This window comes from Hibiscus syriacus, unplaced genomic scaffold (genome assembly GCF_006381635.1).
Source record: "Hibiscus syriacus cultivar Baekdansim isolate YM2019G1 unplaced genomic scaffold, ASM638163v2 tig00111129_pilon, whole genome shotgun sequence".
Classification (NCBI taxonomy): Eukaryota; Viridiplantae; Streptophyta; class Magnoliopsida; order Malvales; family Malvaceae; genus Hibiscus; species Hibiscus syriacus.
Window position 1 is genome coordinate 873,175 of NW_024062990.1, and position 27,848 is coordinate 901,022.

The following is a 27,848-nucleotide window of genomic DNA, read 5'->3' on the forward strand; positions in this document are numbered from 1 at the left end:
GCAACTTGAGCAAGTAAAACAAGTGCAAGCTCCACAATATGGCAGTGCTTTCGTTCAACTACACCATTTTGCTCAGAGGTGTGTGGACAGCTCAACCTATGAGCAATGCCTTACTTGGTCAAGAGAGGAGACAGGTTGCGAAACTCACCTCCCCAGTTACTTTGAACAACCATTATCGAGTAACCAAATTGCCTATTGACAAGCCTTTGAAACAAATCAAAGGCTACAACTGTCTCATCTTTACTTTTCAAGAGATAGAGCCAAGTATGTCTAGTGAATGCATCAACAAAAGAGACATAATATCGAAAACCATTAGAAGCAATATGAGGAGGCCCCCACAGATTAGTGAATACAAGTTCAAATGGAGAAGAAAATACAGTTTTTGATTCACTAAACGGTAATTTATGGCTCTTTCCCATATAACAAGCAATACATGCTTTGTTTACATCGAACGTAAACTTGACACCAATGACATTAGACAAACTAGCTAAGACAGGAATTGTTGGATGTCCAAGACGCTTGTGCCAAAGCTCATCTATGTAATCTTTAATGGATGCAACATGCACCTCAGCCATATGAATAGCAGGAGCATCATTATTAATCACAAAAGAATAAAGGCCACCACTCTATTCACCTTGAAGCAACAAATAACCAGTCTTCTCATCACGGACACAACACCGATTGGCACGAAATTCAAGGAACATGTCATTGTCCTTAGCAAGCTTCGAGACCGAAAGAAGATTCTTAGTGATTTGAGGTACATGCAATAAATCATTGAGCAAAAGAACTTTAGACGATGAAGATATTAAAGATTTACCAACCAAATTAACATTAAGGGTCATATCATTGCCAATAATCAATTTATCTAGACCATTAAAATCAGAAGGTTCCAGGACATTTGAAGCTTTTGAGGTAACATAATGTGTTGCCCCATAATCGACCACCCACCTATCCAAGCTATGTGTAGAGTTAACTGTGTTAGCTTGAGCCATCCCTGAAGAGTTAGGGTGTTCTTTGCCACAGCAGTTACATGTATTAGTAGAAGATGGATACGAGTCACCGCTATAAACCGTTCTATTCTCAGATGTAACACAAGAAAAGTCTTTATCAAATCTGTGCCAGCAGCGATCTACAAGATGTCAAACCTTGCCACATAATTGACACCGAACACGTGATCTTCCTCGACCTCTGACAGGACCACGAGAACTGGTGGAATAGTTAGACCGTGAATCTGCACGATTGTTGGAGAAGGAAGTACCACGCCCTTCACCTTGAGCAATATGAGCGCTCATCGATAGGACTTCGGCTTGCTCATCAAACCCAACAAGTTGCATTTTAGCATCAAGAAACATAGTATAAATGCTATCAAGAGTTAAGGTTTCTTTCATGGTGGTTATAACAGCTACAAAAGACTAATACTCATGAGGAAGTCCTTTTAGTATGCTAGCAATGCGTTCAACAGAAGGAACCAGGCTGTCACACGATTCCAAGGCATCACAGACTTCTTTAACACCTGTAAGATAGACTCTCATAGTGTCACCACCTTTCTTCAACGACTGCAACTTGTAATGAAGGCTCATGACAGTAGTCGTTGAACGCGCAGAAAAGAATTGCAATACGGTGTTCCAAACAGCTGAAGCAGATTCAACACCAACAAATTGAGGAAGAAGAGGGGCACTGATGGTGGAAAGAAGCCATGAGGCGAGTGCACTGTGTTGTACTCCTCATATTCTTCATTAATCTGAGCAATAACGTTATCATCAACAATTGTTTCTGGTGGTGTGGAAATTGCACCAGTGAGCAATCGTTCCAGCCTATGACTGCGAACAGTCAATATTACTTGCTGCTTCCAAAGAAGGAAGTTCATTTCATTGAGTATAACATTGACTTTCTTATGGGAGAAAGTCTTTCAGCTTTGAGCAGGAAACTCCATCTCTGCAAACGTCACGCAGCAGAAGCTAAATAATGAAGACCAGGACCACCAGCGATTGATACCATATTTGTTGAAAACATTTTGATATTTCGATATAACAAATTAAGTTTAAATGAATTTTAAGATTTTACAAATGATTTTCTAAGTATATTCGATTTAAATTAATCGAATGTCAAACTATTACTCCAAGTCTTTCAAAAACAATTTTAATCCTTACTAAATGTGTAAAATTATGATTTGTATTTAATCTAGTTTTGAAACAATTTTCACAAAGTATTTTGAACCAAAATCAAGCCTAAAATCAATTTTTCAGAGTGATGCACCGATGCACCAATCCATGCATCAATGCACCATGAATTAAATTGAACATCGAATGCATTCCATGCATCGATGCACACCATGCACCGATGCACTGAGGATTTTATAAGAACATCGAATGCATTGGATGCATCGATGCACCAGCCATGCATCGATGCACTCGGGCTATTTTGAAACATCGAATGCACTTGATGCACTCTTAGTGCACCGATGCACTAAGGTTCCAACGATCAAAATATTTGAATTTTACACTGATGCACCATGGGTATGCATCGATGCACTGACGCTCCCAACTGTATTAATTAATTGTTTTCACACTTAAATGGCTCTATTGACTCCACTAATCATCCCCAACGTTAAGAAGTGATTCAAGGTGTATTTAAACAAGCTTAGAAGCCATTGATCAAAACCAAGAAACATCAAGCAACTAGAATCAAGAGAGAATCAAAGAGAAAGCATCAAACCTCAAGTTTGAGCATTTCAAGCCTATTTTTCATTCAATATTCATTTTTCTTTCAAGAACACTTATTGTGCTCAATTGTATTCATTCTTGAGTGTTCTTTCATTTGTTTTAGAATTGTGCAAACAATCTACCTTGTGAGGATTTCCTTGTAAGTTTGCAAATTTTTATTGTTCTCTTTGGGAGAGAGTATTATCAAGAATTTGGGGTATAATTCTTGAGGGTTTGTAAGGTTACTCTTTGTCCTCAAAAGAAAGACAAATTAGTGAATTTATGGAAAATCCTTAATGTGGATAGCTAAGGTAGCGGACGTAGACTTTGGTTGAGAAAGTCGAACCACTCTAAATCGCTGTGCAATTTCTTTCAATTTTCTGCAAAAGCTTCCACCAAAATTTTTTTGCCAATTCACCCCCTATTGGCCAATTCCGTCAATAGATTAACTCAATAATTAGTATCAGAGCCTAACTCATTTGAAGGTTTAATCACCTCTTGATTCGATTCGGGAAGAGTTATATCGATAATCAAAGTCATCAATGGCATCCGCTTCAAACTTCGACTCCGGTCTCGATTCGATGCCCGTCAACAAGCCTCCTTTCTTCAATGGAGCTAACTATGCCTATTGGAAGAATAGAATGATGTACTTCATTCAAGCAAGTGACATGGGAGCATGAAATGTCGTAGTAGAAGGATATATCAAGCCTCTCACTCATCCAAGATTGTGGAGTGAAGGAGAGACAAAAATGTTCCAGCTCAACTCCAAAGCCATCTATATCATTTTTTATGCTCTTGGACCAGATGAATACGGAAGAGTTTCATCGTGTACAACCGCCAAAGAAATATAGGACAAACTTCAAGTCACTCATGAAGGTACCGATGAGGTAAAGAAATCTAAAATTAGTATTCTAACGCATAGCTAGAAAATTTCAGGATGAAACCAAATGAAGATATCAAAGCTATGACGGATAGATTTTCAACGATTGTCAATGGTCTCAAATCATATGGAGAGATCATTTCAAATGAAAAGCTTGTGAGGAAGTTAGTCTACTCCCTCCCAAAATAGTGGCAATCAAAGAAGACGGCAATCATCGAGTCTAAGGACTTAACGTCCTTAACTCTTGAAGAGCTAATTGGTTCACTCCTCACTCATGAAATGATGCTTGAAGATGAGGTGGACCTTGTAACACCCCAATCTAGGGGGTTAAAAATTTCTTATGATATTAATAAAAATAATCTGACTAAAATATTTGGTCAATAAGGAATTTTGAGAAAAATTAAGGACTAAGTATAATTTTACCCTTCTTTGGGTTTAATTGATTTTAAAATTTACGTGGTTTACTTAAGTTTTATTTGATATGATTTTATTATTATTATTAAAATAATCTTTAAAAGATGGTGAACCACCACTTAAAGATATTTTGGTGGACACTTGTGTTTTATTTTAATCAAGGTGTCAGACTAATAATCAAGAAAGACAAACTAGCAATAATGCATAAAATTAGGTAGAGATAAGATCTTATAAAAAAAAACCACACAAAACACGTATATTGAAATCGAAAGACCTGTTTCGATTTTCTTATTCATTTTTCCAAACCGATCATCTTTGTATATGTTCGTCTCTCTCACTCCCACTCTGACTTTATCAAAGTTTCCAAAGCTATGGAAAATGAAACGACCAGGATTTGTTACCCCAAAACAGGTCAAACCAGGGCTACAGAACTCAAGAAGGACTCAAATTGAAGAGTTTCAAGCTGGGTCTCCACTGGTTTTGCTTAAATCAAACGAGTTTATTGAAAGTTAGTCTCTCATGGTCTCTCTTATTTGTGCTTGCCGTCAGATCTCCTATCATTTCGCACTTCCTGCTTTTGTGCTTCGATTGTGTTAAGCAGCATCAAAGACCCTACGATGCGTTGGTACAGTTATCTCTTTCGTCTATCGCGGCTATTTCTTTTGTTAGTTTTTCTTCTTGGGCTCGAAAATATGGAACCAGTAAGTTCCTGTTCTTGGATAAACTGTATGATGTCAGTGATATGGTTCAAAGAGGATAAGCAGAGGAGCTTCAGAAATCAATAAAACTCCTTTGCGTATTTGTCCTCTCTTGTTTTTCTCTTGAGAGTGCATACAGAATTTGGTGGTACGCGACTGGACCGAGCCAAATCCCCTACTTTGGTAACATGATAGTGAGCGACACCATTGCGTGTGTATTGCAGCTGATGTCATGGCTTTATCAAACATCCATTTTCATCCTAGTTTGCATCTTTTATCAACTTACATGTCATCTACAAATACTCCGACTGGAAGACTTTGCTCAAGTTTTTTAAAAGGAAACTGAAGTGAGTTCAATATTGGTTGAACATATCAGGATAAAAAGAAATCTTCGGATCATAAGCCACCGGTTTCTCTTATTTCTTTTGTTGTCAATGGTCTTGGTCACTGCAAGTCAGTTTTTTTGCTTTGCTCTTGACAACCCGAACCACTACCTCTGTCAATATCTACGAGGTTGGAGAACTTATGAGTTTATGCACCTATCAACTGTTCGTGTTCCTTATTATGCTGCTGTTTTCAAGGTTCTTCCAAGCTTTCATATAAACAAATACGAGCCGAGGTGAGTGTAGACACTGGTGTGTCCTTGGATCGAATTACGAGTTGAGAGTCGTCGCATGGTGGCACCATTTCAGTTTCCCAGAGTCTCTCGAACTGATCGTCTTTATAAACTTGGAACATGGGATATGAAGGGACGAACACCTTGGATATTTCTGGGAACAGTTTGAAGCCATTTTGGAGAAGAAGATGATGAATTCTAAATCTCAAGAAAGAGTCTCGTACACAGCTTCCACAACATTTCAGCAATCACGTGGGTTGTTACTATAAAATAAATGAGATTGAAATATGGGGAAATGGAGTTATGATTCCAACAGGGAAATCACGTGGATGGTGACTTAAAAAACAATAAAGTGGAAATCGCATCATGAGTCCTCAAGGATTGGTAAGAACTTGGCCTTGTCTCATAGTTTCCTTTAGTTTTAATTTATGGCTCAATATTGCAAATTAGTTCGGTTCAGTCCCTAATTTTAATGATTAATTATTAAAGTAACCCCACAAGTATTCGATTATACTAATTGGGTTTCCAAATTATTATTTAAATTCTAATAAGCTATCTTTATGGCGAGGAAATTATTTGGATACGAGTTAGTAATTTTGATGGTCTGGATCGAGAGGAAAATATTGGAAGTTGAATCAAAGATCAAGGACGTTCGAATGAAATTTAAATGGTCGACCAATATGACACGAAAAATCGAGGTAATACTTTACTACCTCTTTATGCTTTATGGAACATGTTGATAATGGATAAATACATGGACATATATATGATTGGTCTATCATGTCTGTTTGATTATGGATGGATTCGAACCGAATACAATTTAAGTGATAAATTAGTTAAGACTCTCTTGAATTACAAGTTCTGTGATTGAGTGATAAAGGAATTAGTCATGACTATGTGAATTATAATTTATCTCTATAAAGGTACTTGGATGATGAAATTATGAGAATACTCCGTAGTGCAAAATTACAAAAATACCCTTATGTTGTAGGATAACAAGAATTATCCCTGGAAGTTGGTTAATAACTCTGAAAAGATATATTGATCCGATATAATTACAGATGTGCATAAGAAATAATGATTTTGTTTAGAAAATTTGGATAACTGGTTTTAACGTGGTTATTAATTTTTACATCATCATAATAGCATTATGGCCAATTATCCATTTATGATTATGAATATTGATTATGAAACTAATGGCTAATCTCTCTTTTGATTGTGATCTTAGCAGCCTAATATAAATATAATATCAATTGGCTATGTTTCTCACTAACTTGTTTAAAACGTTTTGAAGCTTTTTGATTTAACAAAAAAGGGGAGAAATGTTAAATGTTAAGTGTTGAAATGTTTTTAAAAGGGGAAAAGTGTTTTAGTAAGGGGGAGTAATCTTTCAAAACTGATTTCAAATTTAGAAAATCTTAAAATAACATAAATGTTTTGTTATATCAAAAAGGGGGAGATTGTTGAAAACATTTTGATATTTCGATATAACAAATTAAGTTTAAATGAATTTTAAGATTTTACAAATGATTTTCTAAGTATATTCGATTCAAATTCATCGAATGTCAAACTATTACTCCAAGTCTTTCAAAAACAATTTTAATCATTACTAAATGTGTAAAATTGTGATTTGTACTTAAACTAGTTTTGAAACAATTTTCACAAAGTATTTTGAACCAAAATCAAGCCTAAAATCAATTTTTCAGAGTGATGCACCGATGCACCAATCCATGCATCGATGCACCATGAATTAAATTGAACATCGAATGCATTCCATGAATCGATGCACACCATGCACCGATGCACTGAGGATTTTATAAGAACATCGAATGCATTTGATGCATCGATGCACCAGACATGCATCGATGCACTCGGGCTATTTTGAAACATCGAATGCACTTGATGCACTCTTAGTGCACCGATGCACTAAGGTTCCAACGGTCAAAATATTTGAATTTTACACTGATGCACCATGGGTATGCATCGATGCACTGACGCTCCCAACTGTATTAATTAATTGTTTTCACACTTAAACGGTTCTATTGACTCCACTAATCATCCCCAACGTTCATAAGTGATTCAAGGTGTATTTAAACAAGCTTAGAAGCCATTGATCAACAACAAGAAACATCAAGCAACTAGAATCAAGAGAGAATCAAAGAGAAAGCATCAAACCTCAAGTTTGAGCATTTCAAGCCTATTTTTCATTCAATATTCATTTTGCTTTCAAGAACACTTATTGTGCTCAATTGTATTCATTCTTGAGTGTTCTTTCCTTTGTTCTAGAATTGTGCAAACAATCTACCTTATGAGGATTTCCTTGTAAGTTTGCAAATTTGTATTGTTCTCTTTGGGAGAGAGTGTTCTCAAGAATTTGGGGTATAATTCTTGAGGGTTTGTAAGGTTACTCTTTTTCCTCAAAAGAAAGACAAATTAGTGAATTTGTGGAAAATCCTTAGTGTGGATAGCTAAGGTAGTGGACGTAGACTTTGGTTGAGAAAGTCGAACCACTCTAAATCGCTATGCAATTTCTTTCAATTTTCTGCAAAAGCTTCCACCAAAATTTTTATTGCCAATTCACCCCCCTCTTGGCCAATTCCGTCAATCGATTAACTCAACAATATTGGATTACTCACAACAATGAATATAGAGATTTATTGATGCCTTAACTACACACGTACATCATGCTTATATACAGCCAATGCATTCATGAAATTAGCTCTAACAAACGTTGTTAATCCTAACAAACCATAACCGTTTCATAACAACTCAGCAACTAACACTAGCCAGCTCAGCAACTAACTGCTTTCTACAAGACGCAAGCTCCACATGCTATAGGAAACTACCTCTAATATACACTTAGGGCATTAAACTAATGTTTTTGCGGGAACAACAGGGACGCAAATGGTGGAAGCACAACTTTGCGAGAGGCGAAGTCGAGCATAGATAGGTTTTTGTGCAAGTACTCTGCTTTGCGACCGACACTGCAGGGAAATGGAAGGTGCCCTAAATGGGGCCTGTCTTCGCCAGACCATAGGGTTTGCATGTTATTGCTATGTTAGATGCTGATCAAACCATATCAACATGGCACCTAATCAACCTTCATGCTATGTAAACCACTAATGATGCCACTGTTATATTATCCAAAAATAAAGCCGGTGCATTTACTGTTTGTATTACATAAACTTTTCTATATTGTTCATGCCAAATATAAATATTTGTTGATGAAAAGGACTAAAGTTTCAAATTTATCCAAATTTAAAATTAATAATAATTTAAAAGTATTTAAACTAAAAAGAGAATCGAAGTTTAATTTCCTATATCATAAAAAATAGTATGAATTTAGAAAATTTTAAAACTAAAAATGAGAGGGATTAGAAGCTAATTTATTTGACTTCAATACTAAAGATTTAAAGATAATTAAAAAATTAATTAGATAAAAAAATTAGGGGCCATAGTCCCTCACCCTTATGTCGTTGAGTTACTTGTGAGTCATTGGTGAATGAGAATTAATATTAAAAGTTGAAGATGAAAGGTTATGTGGTGAGAAAAAGAGAGGATAGTGTTATATTTGGTATTTATATTATGATAATTCTTTTAAAATTTAACTAAAAAACAAATGTTTAAATTATTTTTTTAAGTGACCAAAGTCTACTTTTCAAATAAGTGAAAGGCAAATTTAAGGAATTAATATGTTTTGGAAAATATTAGGTAAATTTCAGAATTATTTTAAAAATATTAGAAAATTAATGATGATAAAAAATTATTTAGAGAATTAGAATTGTTTTTATAATAATTGTCAAAATTATCTTCGTATACTAATAATTTTAACGAAGTTGTCCTGCATGGACAGAACTTCATGGGTTCAAAACCCTTTGCGCCCGATCAAGGCCCTTGGCCCCTCGCCAATTCTAATTATTTTGTTAAGTATTAATTAGTATTAAACTAATATATATATTTTTAATATTTTGTTAAGTATTAATTAATATTAAAATAATACATACTTTTTAAAAATTAAATAGAAAAAATTTATTAGACCTCTTCAACTAAAATAAATATATTTATGAAAAATAAAAAATATTTTAACTCTCGTAAATTTTGTATATTTCTCAAAGGTGTCAAGGGTGTGATCCTAATTCAGTTAGGTATTAGAAAGTTAAATGGTATTTGTATTTCATCTTGGTATGAAACATGAGTGTTCATAAATCTCCTCTTTGTAATCTACTGCATCTTTGTTTTTATCAGTGGTGTTTTATTTTTTAATTCCAATTAAATGAAACATAGTTGATGACTTGTCGGTAAAAGCTAGCAATTTCGTGACCTGTGGATATATTGAAAGTGAAAACATTTATATTCCAAAAGAAGCATGATAATTTTATTTGTCTCTGCAATTGTGAAAAGGAAAATGATCTTGTTTTTGGTGGCAGGTGTACCCAACGGTCTTGGAAACGGCCTTATGGCGTTGGCCTGTTAGTGGCTGGCTTGGATGAATCTGGGGCACATCTTTACTACAACTGTCCAAGTGGAAATTATTTTGAATACCAGGATTTTGCCATTGGATCACGGTCACAAGCTGCAAAGACATACTTGGAACGTAGGTTTGAGAACTGTACGGACTCCGCGAGGGATGATCTGGTCAAAGATGCTATTATGGCAATAAGAGAGACCCTGCAAGGAGAAACTTTAAAAAGTTCAATATGTACAATTGCTGTGGTAGGGGTTGGAGAACCGTTTCATATTTTGGATCAGGGAATTGTACAACAAATCATTGATAGCTTCGAGATTGCAGCAAAGCAAGAAGGTCCTACTGCTGAACCTGATGCTCCCACAGGTCAGGAGACAGCTGCCGAGCAGGGAGCTGGTGCCGATCAAGGTGGTTCTACAGATGAAGGCGCAGTCCCAATGGATATTTGAGGATGCTAGAACCAGGGTCTCATCCATCAGCGCTTGTAAACATTACTGTGTTGGATATTTCCACTTATTTTTATTATCCTTTACCCTTGGTGCAAACATGCAAATCCTAGTCCTGACCTGAAAAATCTACATATGAATTAGGATTAAAGATACTGGAACTTCTAAATTTGCATCAATCTATTGCCCGTGAATGCATGTTGAAGAAATTTCGGATCAAGTTTGGGTAGTCTTCTGATGTTTCATGCTGAAAATGACAATTTTATGATGCCATTTATATATCAAGGTAAAGATGATGTAGTATGAGGCTTTTGTCTCTAGTAACAAACGCCTAATATGAGGATTTGAAGTCCTTGCAAAGAAGATTCGATAGAATAATTCAGTGATGATTCAACATTGCTTTGGTTGCCCTTTTCTTTAGGGAAAAAAACAAATATTAAATCCATTGCATTGTAAGCTAAAATCAATTCTTGTTATGTTATGCGGACATCAATTCCGAATATCAGGAAGTGGGAGACCCTTGACCTGCATCTGTTTGTACATCCATTTCCAGTTTTCCAGTGTCACCTCTCCCCGAAGTGAACGAATCACTGCACCACCACTACACGAGCCCACTTTGCAGCATTCCTCGAGAGGTAATCCCTTTATCAATCCATATAAGAAACCGCTAGCAAAGAGGTCCCCGGCTCCCGTGGCATCAACTGCTTTTGTCTCCCCAATAGCCGGAACTCGGACAATCTGTCATACAAGGAAACTTTAGTTTGCCTGTCTTCAACTATGCATATCATCCATGAAGGCCAGTTCATTAATCTCTACTCATATTATAAACTGGAAAGTATGAAAAACATGGGTTAGTTTACAAGGTTGTGAGTGGACAACCTCTGGTCCATGTTTAGCCATGCATCCGTTGGCCCCTAATGTAACCACAGCCCATCGGCAATATTTGGACAGATATCCCAGTGCAGCTTCAGGATCAGCATTTTCTTCACCCCTAAAGAAGTGAAAATCAAAAGGATATATATTGGTAACCAACAACTGCAATTTATCCCAACAAATCAGGAAGATGGACGGTAACAGAAACCTTAGCAATTCTGTTGCTTCATCCTCATTGGCAAAGCAGAGGTCAATATCTCCCGATTCCAATAACTGTAGAAGAGGATCTCTAAAATTCCGAACCATCTGAGCAAAGTTGCAGACTTTATAAGATAACATGTCTCAAGCAGAAAATGTTAATGTTGAAAGGCACAATAATGGTGAATTGAAGACCTTACTATATCAAAGCAATTACCTCAAAACTGGCCAAATCCAAGGAGACAGAGAGACCCTCTTGTTTGGCAATTCTTATAGCTGCTTGAATAACTTCCAAATTGAATATCCCGTATCTCATAACCAACCACTGCAATGAAAGATACACCATTAAGTTGAATTCTCTGCAAAAAAACCAGCTGCCAATAACTAAATGATGTGATGTGGTGAAAAACTGCACATTCTGCATAGCTCATTAGTAAACAGTGGCCAAAACAATACGATAGTCGGATAAAGGAGAATCTAAGAGAACAAGGATTCTTGGTCACCTTAGAACATCTGAAGTCATCCTTGGTCAATTCATCCCCCTGAAAAGCAATGGGGCACAAAATCGATTGTAAGTTCAAGAGGGGGGCGGCATAAATCCTTTAAATCAATGAAGAAGCGTTTTAATCTATTAAACAAAACTTCGGGTTGTAACATTCACCTGCACTTTTACAGCGGTCGATAGGCAAGGACGCATCGTTCTATTGCCATATGCATCAACTAGGCAAACACACTGCATAATGTCATATTCACTAAGAACGTATCAGCACTTAAAGCAGAGTTAAATTTCATAGAAATTGTACCGTGAGGATCACCTGAGCTGTCGGTCCCTTCTTCTTTTTCAGTGTCGAAATATCAACCCCACTGATATCATGTTACTCACAAACAATTGACCTTGCTCATCATCCCCATAGGCCCCAATCATTCCACCATTAACCCCGAAGCCAGAGCTAAGTCCACGAATAGTATTGGCAACACTTCCCCCGGCCATAGTCTTCATAGGAGATGGCTCATCAGCTGAAGCCAGGATGTGCCTTTTCAGCTCACTTAATATATGCTCAAGCTCCTTGATTTCCACCTACATAACAGAGCAAATCCATTGTCATCAAACAAGAAAAATATCAAACCGGAGAACAAGTAATAAAAACTGAAGAATCTGACCAGAAATAAGTCTCGTCTGTAAGACTAAAACCGCCATAAAAATTACTTTTACTGACAGCCACCACTTGCATCAATCAATCAAAAAGAAATAATAAAAGAATCTAGCCTATTACTCTCAAACAAGAGAAAACATATATATACTACATTTTAAAACCTTTTCATGGTCCAGAACATAGCAGAAAGAGGGAAAAATAAGCTGAATAAAAAGTTGGGTAATCCTGATGACCGAAAACCCATAAATTATACCAAAGATGAAAACTTAAAACAAAGTAGCATAAACCCATAAAACAGCAAGTAAGAACAGATTAGAAGAAGAAAAGAACAGAAAATATACAATAACTTACTAAAAAGGGAAGTTAAAGAGAAAAAAGAAGGAAATACCGGAATAGAGCCACCACGTTCGCCGGGAATTTGATGGAGCAAGGACCAATCGACACGAGCCACATGGTCAATGAGGGCAGCTGGTTGTAGTCCCAGTATGAGGGGAGCATTGGCCTCCCCGATCTTAACCAACGTTTCTGCTCCCATAGCTTTAGCCGGTGACGGCTTTTGATGACTCCCTCAAAAGGGTCCTTTGGATATTGTACTGAACATGCATACAAGTAATATATATAAGCAAAGCCCCCCAACATGCGCACTACCACTGCAGCAGTTGGGGAATGCGTGCCGCTCTTCTACTGGTCACTACTACACCTCGGCGCCCCTATTGGCTAATTCCCCCAACATGCGCACTACCACTGCAGCAGTTGGGGAAGGCGTGCCACTCTTCTACTGGCCACTACTACACCTCGGCGCCCCTATTGGCTAATTCGGCTCCTTTTATATTTACTTTTATTATATAAAAATCGGACCATTTGGTTACGAATGGTGTAGATTCTCAAATTTGGGGTTTGTCCGTAAATGCTAATGAGTGATGAATGTATGAGTTTGACTTGACTTGACTTGACTTGTTTTGTAAGATGTCGGTCCAATAACTTTGATTCACGTAGGTATTTTTTTCCTTTCGCTTAGAAGGAGGATGTAGGTGTTGTTTTGTTAGCTTATTTAAACAAATGGTGTGCTTACTTTTTTAGGAGAAATGGCGATGAGTATAGATTTTTTTAAGAAAGTGGAGTACTTTTTATAGTGTATGTTGATGATTTTATTGATTTTTTAAATTATATTTTTTATTTTAATATTACATTGAAAACAAGTTAAAAATACAAAGATGAAAATAAAATTTTATAAAATAAATCTGTTTTTTAATAGTTTAAGGTGATTATAAGTAGTATTTGTTCATAATATTTTTAATTATTGATAATGCATAGATCTTGTAGATGCTATTACTCGAACTCAAAACTTCTAGAAAAAATAATATTCTCTTTCACTACTGTAGTCGTTTAATAATTCTCAAAATTTAATTCATTTAAAGTTGATTTTTGTAAATTTTTATTTTAGTTCCTTCACTTTTATTTCTTTACAATTTAGTTTAAAAATATAAAGTGGAGTAAAATCATCGGCATTCATCAATGAATTTGCCAAAATGATCCTTATTTTGTCGATGAATTTGCTCTTTTTTATTTTATATTTTCAAGATTAAATTTAAATTTTATAAAAAGTTAACTATATAATAAAAGATTGATCAATAATGTCATATAGCTTGGCATGAAAATCAATAACAGTTTCACTCTAAACAAACTTGTAAGTGCCACAATTTCCTCCCAAAAAAGATATAAAATTTTCATTTAAACTACATTTTTAGTCGATTAAAGTTATGTATTTATAAGAGATAAACATCTGAGAGACATTTCATTATAGAGCTTCAATTTAAATTTTAAGCTTCCAAATATCTACAACAATCATTCAAGAATAATGATAATGAATTTTAACAAAAAGTATCTTAAATAAGACTCTAATTTTTGTAAGGATATAAATTTCAAGCTAATGTAAACTGAAAATTTTCTATTTGAAGTTTCCTAGAAATAACACTGATTGAAACTAATCTCCTAGGTATTCAGTCGGTTTTGACTTGCTTTTATGAATTCTCGAGGCTTCGTTTGAATGTGGTTCTTCTAGTGTCCTAGATAATGAGTTGGCAGTGATCAGTGCAACTTCTGGATTTCGACTTGACACTTTTCTAGTTCTGTACTTGGGTGTGCCTTCGGTGACGAGGAAGTTTTCGGAGAAAGATTGTCTGGCATTAGTCGAAGGCTGCAGATGTGGTCTAGCATAAAGATGAGTTATGCGGGGAGGCTCCAATTGATTCGTTCGATTTTGTTCTGTATGGTAAATTTTTGGTATAGACAATATTTTCTTCCCAAAGATGCGTTGAGGCGTATTGAGCATATTTGTTCCCGATTCTTTTGAAAATGTTCCAATGCTCCTGACTCGGGTGCAAGGGTGAGTTGGGAGTGCATTTATTTTCCTAAGTCGGAGGGAAGGCTTGGCATTAAGGATTTTTCCAGTTGTAATAGGGCTTGTATGTTTCAATTGCTAAAGGAAAGTTTTGGTATGGAGGGTTCGTTGTGGGTTGCTTTGGTTAATGCCTATGTTATTAAGGAGGTTGATCTTTGGAGCTTTGAGATTAAGGGGCCTTTGAGCTAGAGTTTGAGGAAAATTTTATCGTTTAGAAGTGAGGCTAGCGGGCTGTTTCTGGCTATTTCGAGATAAACGAGAACTGGAGATATATGGTCTGAAATTAGGAGGAGAGATTGTAGAGTTGTTTGGCACAAATTGATATGGTTCCCTTTGCATGTTCCTAAACATGTTGTGGTTGGTTGGTTCGCTATCCTTAATCATCTTGCAACTAAGGATAGGTTGCGAAGAATAGGGATGAATGTGAATATTGAATAGTGCTTGTGTGCTATGTGTTGATGCAGACGTATCCAGAAATCTTATTTTCTTTGAATGTGCATTTTTGGTGAGGGTGTGGAGTGTTGTTCTTGGCCTTTTTGGTTGGGATAGATCGACTCTTTCTTGGGATCAAGAGTTGGACTGGGTGGTTGCATGTCTTAAAGTAAGTCACTCACTGTTCTGTTACTTAAATTGGCTTGTAATGCATTCATTTACTGTATTTGGGAAGAGCATAATAGGAGATTATTTGGGGGTTCGATCAGAAGTAAATTTGATTTTTTTATTCTTTGAATGAGCTAATTTGTTTCAATCTTTATGGGAGTAGGTTTGATAGAATTGATCCCATTAATACTACGCTTTGTATAGATTGGGATCTTTTTGACTGAGTATGAATTTTTTTTGTAGATACTCTTGTCATACTGTAGCTGTTTTTCTACGCTTCTTTTTGGACTTAATACATACATTTTATCCCAAAAAAATCTCCTAGAGATAATTATTCAATTTAACAGTTTTAGAACATAAATTTTAAAATACAATTTATTCATATAAAGTTAAAAACGATAGAAATCAATTGCGACCAAAATTCTTAACAAAACCTAACTTTTTAGGTTGAATAAAGTAACATTTAAATTAAAATTGAAAATGTTACATTCTTCGGAATAGTTTCAGTTGCAACAAAAAATGTTATTAATTTGTATAATTTTTTTATTGTAATCTCTAGACCCTGCAATTTAAATTTTTAGATTGAACATGATAATATTTTAGGTTAAAAATTGCCTTAGATTATCGCACATCAGAACCATCCACCCTAAATAGAATAAGGCATTCATAGTCTTGTAGAATTTGGCCTCAAATCTAATTATGATTTTCGGTTAGTACATAATTTTTTTAGAAAAATCTATTTCTATCTTATCAAATATTCATTCATGATTTATTCAAAGTAAATTTAAATAAAATATAACAATTTTGGGAATTTAATCATAAATAAATTTTACACCAATAAAATATAAATTTATTGTGTATTTTTTAACAGATAAAGATAAATCTTTTCCATCAAATGCTATAAACGATTGAACTATTTAACAGTGATTTTGTCAAAACAACAATATATAAGTGGTCAATCTTTCCATACAAGAGATCTTTCATGTCACATGTATCAAATGATGATGACAACCATAACATAGACATTAATAAGTTGTTTTACATATAGTGAATGTGCTTCTACATAATATGAATCTTGTATCTCTCATATTGCATTAGATCATATCAGATAATAAAGGGATTTCTAGAATCAGCAGAAAAGCACCAAAACACATGTAGTTGAAATTACAGGGAAAGGAGTCCCAAAGCAATGCTTTTAATCATTGCGTAAAAGATCCGATCATTAGCTTTATTTTATTAACCAATAAACACCCATTAAAGGGTGCATTTTAGAGATAATACTGTTGAGAATTTTATTTCGTAAAATAATGTTGTCTCGAAATTATTTTTTCAAATGGGTGATTGCTACAGTACACCCCAAAGATGTATTGCATTTCATGCTTCTCTCCCCTTTCCCCCTGAAGACGTACTGCACTCAATGCCTCTCTCCCCTCCCTGCGAAGACGCATTGCACTTCATGCGTTTCTCCCCTGTATGCACTCACCCACATGCGCCCATGACACTGCCCCTGCATAGCAGTCTACATGCATCAATAATAGCAGCAATAATGCTGCAATTACGGGTTGGTTGGGTTGGTTGAGTAATAATGGGGTTGGGTTGTTATTATATAGGGGAGTGTATGGGAGGGAAGGGGCACCGGGGAGAAGAAAGAAAAACAGGAGAATGAAGAAAGAGATGAAGAAGAAGGAAAGAAGAAAGGGAAAAAAAGGGGGGAAACGAAGGAAAAAGAAGAGAAGAAAATTAAAGTCAGTCTGTACTACTTTATTCGACAAATTTAACCTGGTTAGTTTTCTTCCAAAATTTTATTTGAGGTATTTGACTATTGATTATTATGTTAATATTATTTTTATAAATATTTGTTATTTTTACGATTGTTGTTATGTTAATATTATTTTTATATTGTATAATATCACATTTACGATTTATGATCATAGTGTACCATAATTTTGCTATTATAAATACAAATTTTTAATTTGTAGAGAAAATGAGCAACAAGTTTTTCACAATTGTCCATTATAATGGACATATTATAGAAAATGAGGTCGGAGTTATTTTTCAATCTGAAAGACTTATAAATATGATGTTCAAAAGGGACATCACATTTGTAGAAATGAAGCAGATGATAGAAAGAAAAATCCGAGCTACAGTTGATGGTTTGACGTAAAGGCTCATGGTATGTCCTAATCCAGTTAGATATGATATAGTACCAGTTGAAAAGGATGATGAAATTGGAACCATGATTGGATTACATGAGTCAACAAATATTTCAGTTATTGAGTTATTTGTTGATGTACGTAAGATATCTGATGTTCCTGGGCCATCAAGAAATGTGGCTGGAGATTCATCTCAAATAGCTTTCGGAAGTGAGTTTGAGGACCTGGCATACATATCGATAAACAATTTTATGGCACCATTGGAAAGTTGAAATGAAGTATGTGGAACATCCGCAACAGCAGAATACGAGGAGAGAAACATATACAACTCGGAATTGATTGTTGATGTTGATGCTAAAAATCGATGGGGAGAAATCCATGATGATTCTAGCGAAGATGAATAAACTGAGGAACTAGTTTTGACCGACGATGATAATTTTGGTTGTGGTGGTGCACCTAATATGGCCACTGATAAAGTTTTGCCACCGTATCAACCTACCCCTCACATGTATGAGATAGAATATGATGTGATGAGGGTACCAGAATTCCCAGACATACCACATATACCTCCATACCACATGGTTGAATTATTCAAAAATTATAGTGAATTTTCGGTTGGGATGCAATTTAGAGAAAAAGATGAAGCTACGTTGGCAATTAAAGATTATTGCATTAAAGGTCATGTTGATGCCCATGTTGCAAACGAATGGTCCAAGTAAATGGTACGTGTTTGTATAGTCAATATAAGCATGTATTGTTGATGGCAGTTGCGCAAGATGGTGTGTAACATCCTCAATACCGGGTTGGTGATCAAATTGTAAAGTTTCAGAATTTGATGACTAAAGTAGAAGAATGAAATAATTCAATGATTATTTGAATATATATTGAAGGTTATTTAGTAATTATTAAAGGAAAATTGGGAATATGGATTTAATAAGTTTGTTTAAGTTGCTAGTATTCAATTACAAGGTGTAGGTATCTAATGATTACCTCGAAATGTACATTTATGTAGATTCTACGCATAAAGAATTCCAGAACGTTTGGCAAGTAAGATCGATCAAGGGGGAAAGATAAGAGATTGGAATTGACTAGTGAGGCCAGGTGAGTGCATATTAATTAGTTTATGGTGCTAAATGGAAACAAGACTTGCGACAAGTCTATTTCCTCTGTTAGAATGCATGAATATATGATTATACGTATATGAATGACATGAATTGTATGTATGCATGATTATATGTGTTAACATGCTTTTGAATGTAATGTTACGAGAAGTATGTGCTATGTAATGTATATATATGAACATATGTGAAACTGAACTATGTGACTGCATGAGAAAGATATGAGCCATACGACATGATATATGTGAACATGAGAAAACAAAGTATAAGATATGAACTATGTGATCCTATGAGAATATGAAAAGAAGCTATGTGACTACATGTATATGTGAAAGAAGCTATGAGCTTATATGGCATGTGATATGAAAGTGTATATGTGAAATGATATGAAATATATATGTGAAAATAAATATATGTTATGAGATAAGATCTATGTGATTACATGCAACATATGATATTAGATATATGTTTACACGTACATGTGATACGTGACTGAAAAGAAAAGCTATGTGGTTATAAGAGAAAGAATATGAATAAGTAATGTGAACTGTTATAAATGATAATGCCCATGTTATGTGATATGAGAGCTAGGGGTATAGTTGGCATGCCAAGGGTCGAGGGTTTACCTATGTTCTTCGGGACATATGGACTGTTTAGCTATGTTCTTCGGGACATATGGACTGTTTACCTATGTTCTTCGGAACATACGGACTGTTTACCTATGTCCTTCGGGACATATGGACTGATTACCTAGGTTCTTCGGAATCTATGGACTGGTCCTTCGGGACATTGATCGAGCTGTGGTGACAGCATATGTGTGCACAACCTCAATGTACTCACATACCTTAAGTTCTCACTAGTGTACATGGGCTAATAAAGTGATTAAACAAGCATACTGAATGTGATATGTATACGATGGGTTTATAAGTGGTTTGAAATGTGTTACGTGAACCATATGATGTTGTGTGTATAGCGTTGATTGAAAAGGTTAACAATAAAAGTATGTGATTACATGATAAACTGTTAATGATGAATTATGTGTCTGTATGTATTTATTGTAATTAATCTGATATGATTTTATATGATACGAAGAATGCATGGAATTGGTATAACCTGATAGAACAGAACATGCATGTATTGATATATGTTATGAAGTGCATTATAAGTCGTTATGCCTCACTAAGTCTTCGACTTAGCGTGTAATTGTTTCACACGTAGGTTTCGAGAAGAGTAAAGAGTAATGCGGAGCAAGACAGGTCAGTTTTCCTTACCAAATGTCAGATCAGAAAATGTATGTACTGTTTACAGAGTGTAGTTGGCATGTAGTCTAAAGATATAAATGGTATGAACTCTGATATCTGTTGTAAACGTTTTGAAATAATTTAAATGTTATCAAAGTTCTTAAATTACTCACTATTTTATACGAATAAATGTTTGAAAAGTCAATGTGACACTTTGGACTCGTATCCGGGTCGGATACGGGTTGGGGGTGTTACATGGTGAATGAAATATCTTCCCAATTGCATTTGCCGTTATTGAAAGAGATACAACAGAGGCATGACATTTCTTCTTGACCAATCTACGTTAATATGTCATTCTAGAAGATGGAGTTTACTTGATATCCGATCGAGGAACATACATTTTGGCGGCAATTGAATGACAAGGAAGTCATTGGATACCTCCGCATGCTTATCCCACATTTTGTATACGCCATATTGGTAAGAATATTATCGATCAGTTTCATAACGCCCGCATTTGTAGTTGTAGACACTCATTTTCGTCCGTATTATTTTTAATTTTTAATTTATTTTATTATATATATATATATATATATATATATATATATTATAGTTTGCAAATGATTTTTGAAATATATATATATATAGTTTTGAAAGCATTTTGAAAACATATATATTATATAGTTTTTAAAACATTTTGGAAACATATATATATATATATATATATATATATATATATATATATATATATATATATATATATATATATATATATATATATATAATATATATATATATAGTTTCTAAAACATTTTGAATATATATATATATATATATATATATATATATATATATATATATAATATAGTTTTAAAAACATTTTGAAAAAAATATATATAATATATAGTTTTTAAAAAAATTTGAAAACTTATATAATATATAGTTCTTAAAACATTTTAAAAACATATATATATTATATAGTTTTTTTAAAAACATTTTAAAAACACATATATATTATATAGTTTTTAAAATCAGTTTTTGAAAACCTATAATATATAGTTTTTAAAATATTTTATTTTTGGAAATATAGTATTATATATATATATTATTATTATTTTTATATTATATCTTATTTATTTAATTTTTTCTTTCTTTTTTGGTCTAGGGTTCAAACAGACCAAGGGGAAGCCCAACCAGGTAGACAGACCTGACCCAGCCAGTCACCTCAGGCAGCCCAAGTCACAGTTCGGGTCCAGAACAAGGTCTGGCCCAGCCCAAAAGGACACTAGGGTTTCCATTAATATTCAACAGTGCCGCACAGGTGGGAGCCGTGCAGTCAAAGCAGAACCGATCGACCGAGAAAACCGGGACTGCACCATCCTGGGATTCCCAGCCACATGAACGACGGTAGGCCCGAAGCGAGGGGAACGACCCCTTCAAGATTGACAACCAACCCCCGAAGGAGTGGTATAAATAACCATAGAGATCAACGGCAAGACCATCAACAACAGAACCAACAAAGGAACCGAAACACAACGGTGAAACAACGATCGACAAACGATCAAACCATAAACCAAACAAGAACCACAACCGAAAACACAGAGCAAACATCAACAAAAACTATTCGAACTCATAGAAATACAAAGCAGTAAACCATATAAAAACAGAACATCAGTTGTGCGACGGAACCAAGAGGAGCCAAACACCTCTGAGAACCGAGGAGTCGTCGGAAAAGGTAAGGGAACCGAGGGGTTTTTGCCTAGATCTAGGGCGTGTGGCTCATTGCATGGTATTTTTGTGACCGGATTCGGTTTACAGGCATGGAGGTGAGCATTTTTGGGGGTTTTAATTTTTCCGGCGGTGGCAGACGGTAGCCGGTTTCCCTCCGGTGGGGATTTTTAGAGAGAGACGAGAGAGAATTCTCTCTTCTCTATCTTATAGAGAGAGAGGATTTGATAAAATGAGAAGGTTGAAGGCCATTTGGGCCAGCTTTGGGGGATTTATACCCTCCTCGAAACTATACCGTTTTCGGGAAGGGGTTTCTGTATAACTTGTAAGTGGGTAAACCCTGTCCGTAGCCCTCTAATTTTGTAATCTTTATATTTTAGTCAATGAATCTAATTTTCAGTATTTTAATTTGGATTTCGAATTTAATATGTTTACATTTTAGTTCCAAATTTATGTTTTATTCAAAAATGGCCTAGGAATTTATGCATGTTTTAATTTAGCCACTATTTTTCTTTTTAATTTAGCCACTGTTATTTTAATTTTTGTATTTTGATCCTTTTTTACTTATTTATTTTTCCATGTTTTGTTAATATTTATTTTTTCAACATTTTTCCATTTTATTTTTTCAAAATTTAACCCTTTTTTGTTATTATTATTTTATTATTTTTCCTTTTTACTAAATTTTATTTATTTATCTTTATTTATTTATTTTATTATTATTATATTAATATTTTTTTCTTTTTTTCCTATTTATTTTTATTTTATCATTTAACATATTTTTGACTTTTTTTCAGTAGTAATTCCAATTGATCAAAGGTAAATAATTCGAATCAGATTTTTTAAATTTTAATTTAAAATTTTAATTTTCACGATTAAGATAACCGACAAATTGAAACGGTACCGAAAGGGCGGTTCAAGGGTGCTAATCCTTCCTTGACCGTAACCAACTCCCGAACCTGACACATTTCTGGTAAAACGCTGGCCAAGTAAGATGGTGTCTGATCCACCTAAATATTTTTTTAAATGATCGGTGGCGACTCTAACCTATTATTTTAAGTCGAAGCCCAATTCCGAGCCCACCCGAAAGACGACCACGAGAGTAGTGAGATAGTAAGCATGGGTAAGTTTTATTTTCAACATGTGTGTATTGATTTATATGGTTTTTTAGTTGAGTTTTAACACAATATATATTATGAAATAGGATACGAACTACGCCGAGCAAATTTTGACAAGAGGTTAGATAATTTCAAGGTATTTTATGATGATCAACTTGTTTGGAAGTGGACTTCGAAAATACCACGAGAAAAATGGTCGCAAGCATACGACGAGGGCCGACAATATGTGCATATGACCACAAACCTTGCTGAGGCCATTAATTCAGTACTAAAAGGTACGTATCATCTCCCAATAACGAGTGTGGTGAATTAGACATATTTTAGGTTTGCTAAGGTTTAGTCTGATAAAGGCAATGAGATTAAGTGTCTCATAAATAAATGTCACAGTTGGATTTTCAATAATTATAATAAAAATAAATAAGTTAAAGTGGTTGTTGCATTGTGGTCTATGTGGTTTGCGAGAAGAACTAATCAATCAGTTTTAGAGATTGTTATTTTTGTGAAGAGCTTCATGGCTGAATTTAGTTTCGTCTCCTTCAATTTGTTTCACCCGAAAGTTCTTTCGAAGGTTTGTTGGGCTCACTCTTCCAAAAAAATATAAACAAAATCAATGTCGATGGTTACTTTTCTTCTGCAAATAACAAAGCATGATCAAACTTGATGATTTGTGACAATGATTTAATTTTAGGTGCTACATGTGGCATGAATCCAAACATTTACTTAGCTTTTGAAGCGGAAGGTTTATCGAATGTCTAAGATCTACAATTTGGGAAAGATTGGGGTGCCAAGAAGTTATTGTTGAAGGAGACTCCAAATCAATATTTATGAAGTAATAGTGTTATATTATATTTTAAAAATATTAATTAGTATATTTTAAATATCTTTATTAAAATATTATTAGATTATTATATTAATATTAAATATATAAATAATATTATTCATTATTAATAATTTAATAATATTATTTCTATGAAATTAATAAATAATATAAATTTTATTAATAATTTACTATATATTATTAAAATAAAAATATAATATCTTATATTATAATAATATAATTGATTATTTTATTATAATATTAAAAATATTATATTATTAGAAATATTAATAAATATATTTTAAATATTTTAATAATTAATATTTTGATTACAATGATATTAAAATATTTTATTAATATTAAATTCATAAAATAACAAAGGTTAACTTCTCTTCACGAGGAAGTCAAGAATTGACTCTTCTTCACGAGGGAGTCAGGAATAACAAAGGTTGATTTCTCTTCACGTGGAAGTCAAGGATTGACTCATCTTCGCAAGGGATTCAGGAATAACAAAGGTTGATTTCTCTTCACAAGGAAGTCAAGTATTGACTCCTCTTCGTAAGGGAGTCAAGTTGAAGCTTCAAGGGAAAATGATTTTTAGTAAAACAAAATTGAGTTCCTTAGGAAACATGTTCTAAGAAAGCCACAATTGAAGTTACTATGGAAACTATCTTAAGAGACAAAAAATTCTCAAAACTGATTTTGCATATATTACTATGAAGAAGATCAAAATTTATCATGCATATATGAAATGATATATGATGCAATGACACAAATTCATGTATCAATGCATGTTTTCTTGATCTATGGTGTGGACGGCTGCTAGAGCGATCTTCATTTTTTTCCTGATTAAGTTATATTTACTTTTTGTTTGCACCAACATGAACTCTTGCAGGTCTTGAGTTATGTCAATTTCATCTTACTCCCAGCAAATTCTTTCTGATAAGACTGGCTTTCTTCGCCTAAACTTGTGTAGAAATCCAATAGAACTTTCATCTTTAAAAAGAGGATCTACCATCTTTGGGGACTATGTATGTGACTATGCCAAACTTAGCAAAGATTAATGGGAGAGCAGCATATGTTTTAATTTAACTCTTAAAACATATCAAAATGAGGGTTTATCCTAATTTCTTTCATGTCTCCTTATCTAATCAAATCTCGAACAAGGCTATTTGTATCGCATCGTGCCGAGAGATTTAACAACAACCCATCGTTCAATCTTAGTTGGCTCCACTTGTTTCTTACTGTTACGATTCCAGCTCCCTTTCCATAGAAAGAAATCTTCACCATTTCTCACTTTTAACCTTGGGGTTGTAAAAGACAATCTTCATCTTGGGTAAAAAAATGGAAACATCATATGATTGCAACATTGGTTCAGCACCATAGTTACTGATTTGTAAAATATTTGACAATACATTCATCATTTCTTGTGGCTTCTGCCTAGATTTTTAATGGTGTTCAGAGCTTTTGTATAGCATTACAAAGACACCAAAACTTAGTGGGAATAATAAGTGGGATGCTTCGGATCGGCATCATTAATACATGTGAAATTACCAGACTAATGTAACTGTATGATGGACAAAACGATCATATATGGTAAGTCCACTGTCCCTGTTTCACCATTTTCATTCTTCATACCCTTATGTCTCAATAAATGTCTACTCAAATAAATGAACTTGTATTCCCGTATGATATGGGCCTTTAAAAGTACCCCACATTAATACTTCTTGATGTTATGGTCCTTCAAAATGCCCCAACATTTATTACTTTTGGATGAGACAAGGCTTGAAAAGTGCCCCACTATTCATTATTTCTTGCTCCATCACTAAATCTGAGTAAGAGCTTTGTATCTGATAGATGTGCATCATCTATCAAGATCTTCTCCAGAGAGATTGTCTTGTTCGAAAATATTTTTCTTCTTTATTTTATTTTCAAAATTTTGAAAAATATTTTAAAAAAAAAAATCAAAAAATCAAAATATTGTCATTTTCTAGGTTTCACAATTGAAGCAAATCATCAACATGAGTTCAAAGAATATCAAAAGAATCAACAGCTCTTTTAATATTTTCAAAGTTATAGCTCTTTGACAAGTATCAAAATTGATAGGTTGGCTTGAGGTTGGCTTTCCTATTTTCAATGGTTTTAGTCATCAAAGATGTCTTTTCTTCCTTGGTCCTTGTGAACATCACAACATGCCTCTCTTTCTTGGCTTGGTATTTTAACCGGATGCAGACGAAATGATGCAACTGGTATATTCAATTACTAGACTATTTAGAATACTTATATTTTGGTTCTCTGAAGTCTTCCATTTGTTCAAGCTTCGCAGACTTCTTTAGCAGAGGTAGTGTAGAGACATCAGTCTAAATATAAAATTCCTGAGTGCTTGTGTGAGGTTGACTATAACAGGTGTTCCTCAACTCCCTTAGTCCATTTTACTGAAACTCCTCATTAGATAAATTTAATTTAATTTGCCACTGTTTCGCTAGTTGAATTCAGATTTATTGTAGTTTGCCTTTATCGGGCAAGCTGAAGGGTTAATCTCATCACAAAGTCTTCGACTTGACAATCACAGCGGAGCTAACATTGAACTGTCGAATACCCGAGCAAAGTCATGTTTTAAATACAATCTATTCATAAAGCTGGGGCTTTTAAGTTTCCTTTATAACCAATTGTTTTAGTGGAATAGCTCAGCTTTATTGTATAATCTATAATAATAAATATATCATCCTTTTGAGTATTCAGATTATAATTTCTTAAGCTTATCAAGAAGAACCTGTTATAGTCTATGTATCTTTTTTTAATGGTCAAACAATCCCATATTTAGAATTCAGTTCTTAAACAATTGACCTATACTAAATCCATCCACTCCACCATTTCATTTGTGAAGATTAGGATCATCATTGAACGTCCTCAATAGAAGTGTATTCTAGTAGGTTTTGCAATGTCATAAACAATAGATGCCCCATTTTGTCTGCTCCTTTGTATATCTAAATACCAAACCTCTTGTTCATTTCCTTGTAAAAGGAGAAAGCTATATCGATCCTTGTAAGAGAAAGGTATGGTGCTTAAGTGTATTTTCTGGGGGTAAGGTCGAGGGTCCTTGTTTTATCAGTTTTCAACCTTGTCACTTTGTCAAAGATTTATAACTCTAATCACTTAAAGAGTTTTTAATTCAATTTGATATTCAAAGAACTGCAAGATTACAAGTTTGATTCAATGCTCACCATCTTTAAAGTAACACACTTTTATTTAAATAACCTTACAAAAAGGCTGAGAAAGAATAAAAATCATATTCAAACAAGATGATTTTAATGTATGGTACGATTGTGGTGGATAACAACCTCCACTTGTTTATCTAGAATGCCTCATTACTCTTATAATGTTGGGTGTATAATCGAACTAGGGTCTTTGTCCTCATTTTTTACCCATCTCTTGATTATTTATCGTGTCAAGACTCCCTTGTCGACGAGCTTTTCTATTTCTTCCATCAATGGTACATATTTGTTAGTGGGATGGCCCAATGCCCCCAGATGAAAATCGCAAGCACTATTCGAGTCATAGCCATAAGAAAATGGGCTAGTCTTCATTCTTAAAGGCCTTGGAGTGAGGTACTGACTCTTGATTAAAGGGGATAGCAAGTTAGAAATGGACACTTGAAAAACCTTGAGGGTCGTATTTTTCCAAGATATTTTTTGCAGCCAGTCTCAGATTACCTCTCCTTTAACTTATTTCTCACTATTTAGCATTAGAGAGGTATTGAGAGTTGAATCTCTTATCTCTGCCTCAAATACCTCGTTTTCCATGATTTTTTTATTTTTCATTTTTACGTATTATTCCGTATGTACTTCACTTATTTTGACCCTATTAACTCTATTTTAGGGGTTGACTCCCAATTGTCTGACCGAAACAGACTGATTGTTATCAGCTATCTCTATAAATCCATTAGCCAAAAAGATCTTGGACTTGTCGCTTGAAGTTATTGCAATTCTCAATAGAGTGTCCTCGGGTTCTGGCATGATATTCACGAGAAACTTTCTCATTATACCAACTCGGATAAGGGAGTAGCATAGACTTAGCCAAACGTAGAGCAATCAGCTGGGCTTTTGAGTAACTTGGGATATAATTTGTTGTACGAAAATGAAGGAAAATTGGGTAGATGATCTTTTAACCTCATTTTCTCCTTGCCATTATTATGATCATTTTGAAGACCTTGTGACTGATCATCGAGATGT

At 34.4% G+C, this 27,848-nt stretch overlaps 3 pseudogenes; 2 read left to right on the forward strand and 1 right to left on the reverse strand.

Moving 5' to 3' along the window:
* Window positions 1-4,378: 4,378 nt before the first annotated feature.
* LOC120154412 lies at window positions 4,379-5,297 on the forward strand (annotated as a pseudogene).
* Window positions 5,298-9,630: 4,333 nt separating this feature from the next.
* On the forward strand, window positions 9,631-10,342 carry LOC120154413 (annotated as a pseudogene).
* Window positions 10,343-10,555: 213 nt separating this feature from the next.
* LOC120154380 lies at window positions 10,556-13,014 on the reverse strand (annotated as a pseudogene).
* Window positions 13,015-27,848: the final 14,834 nt, after the last annotated feature.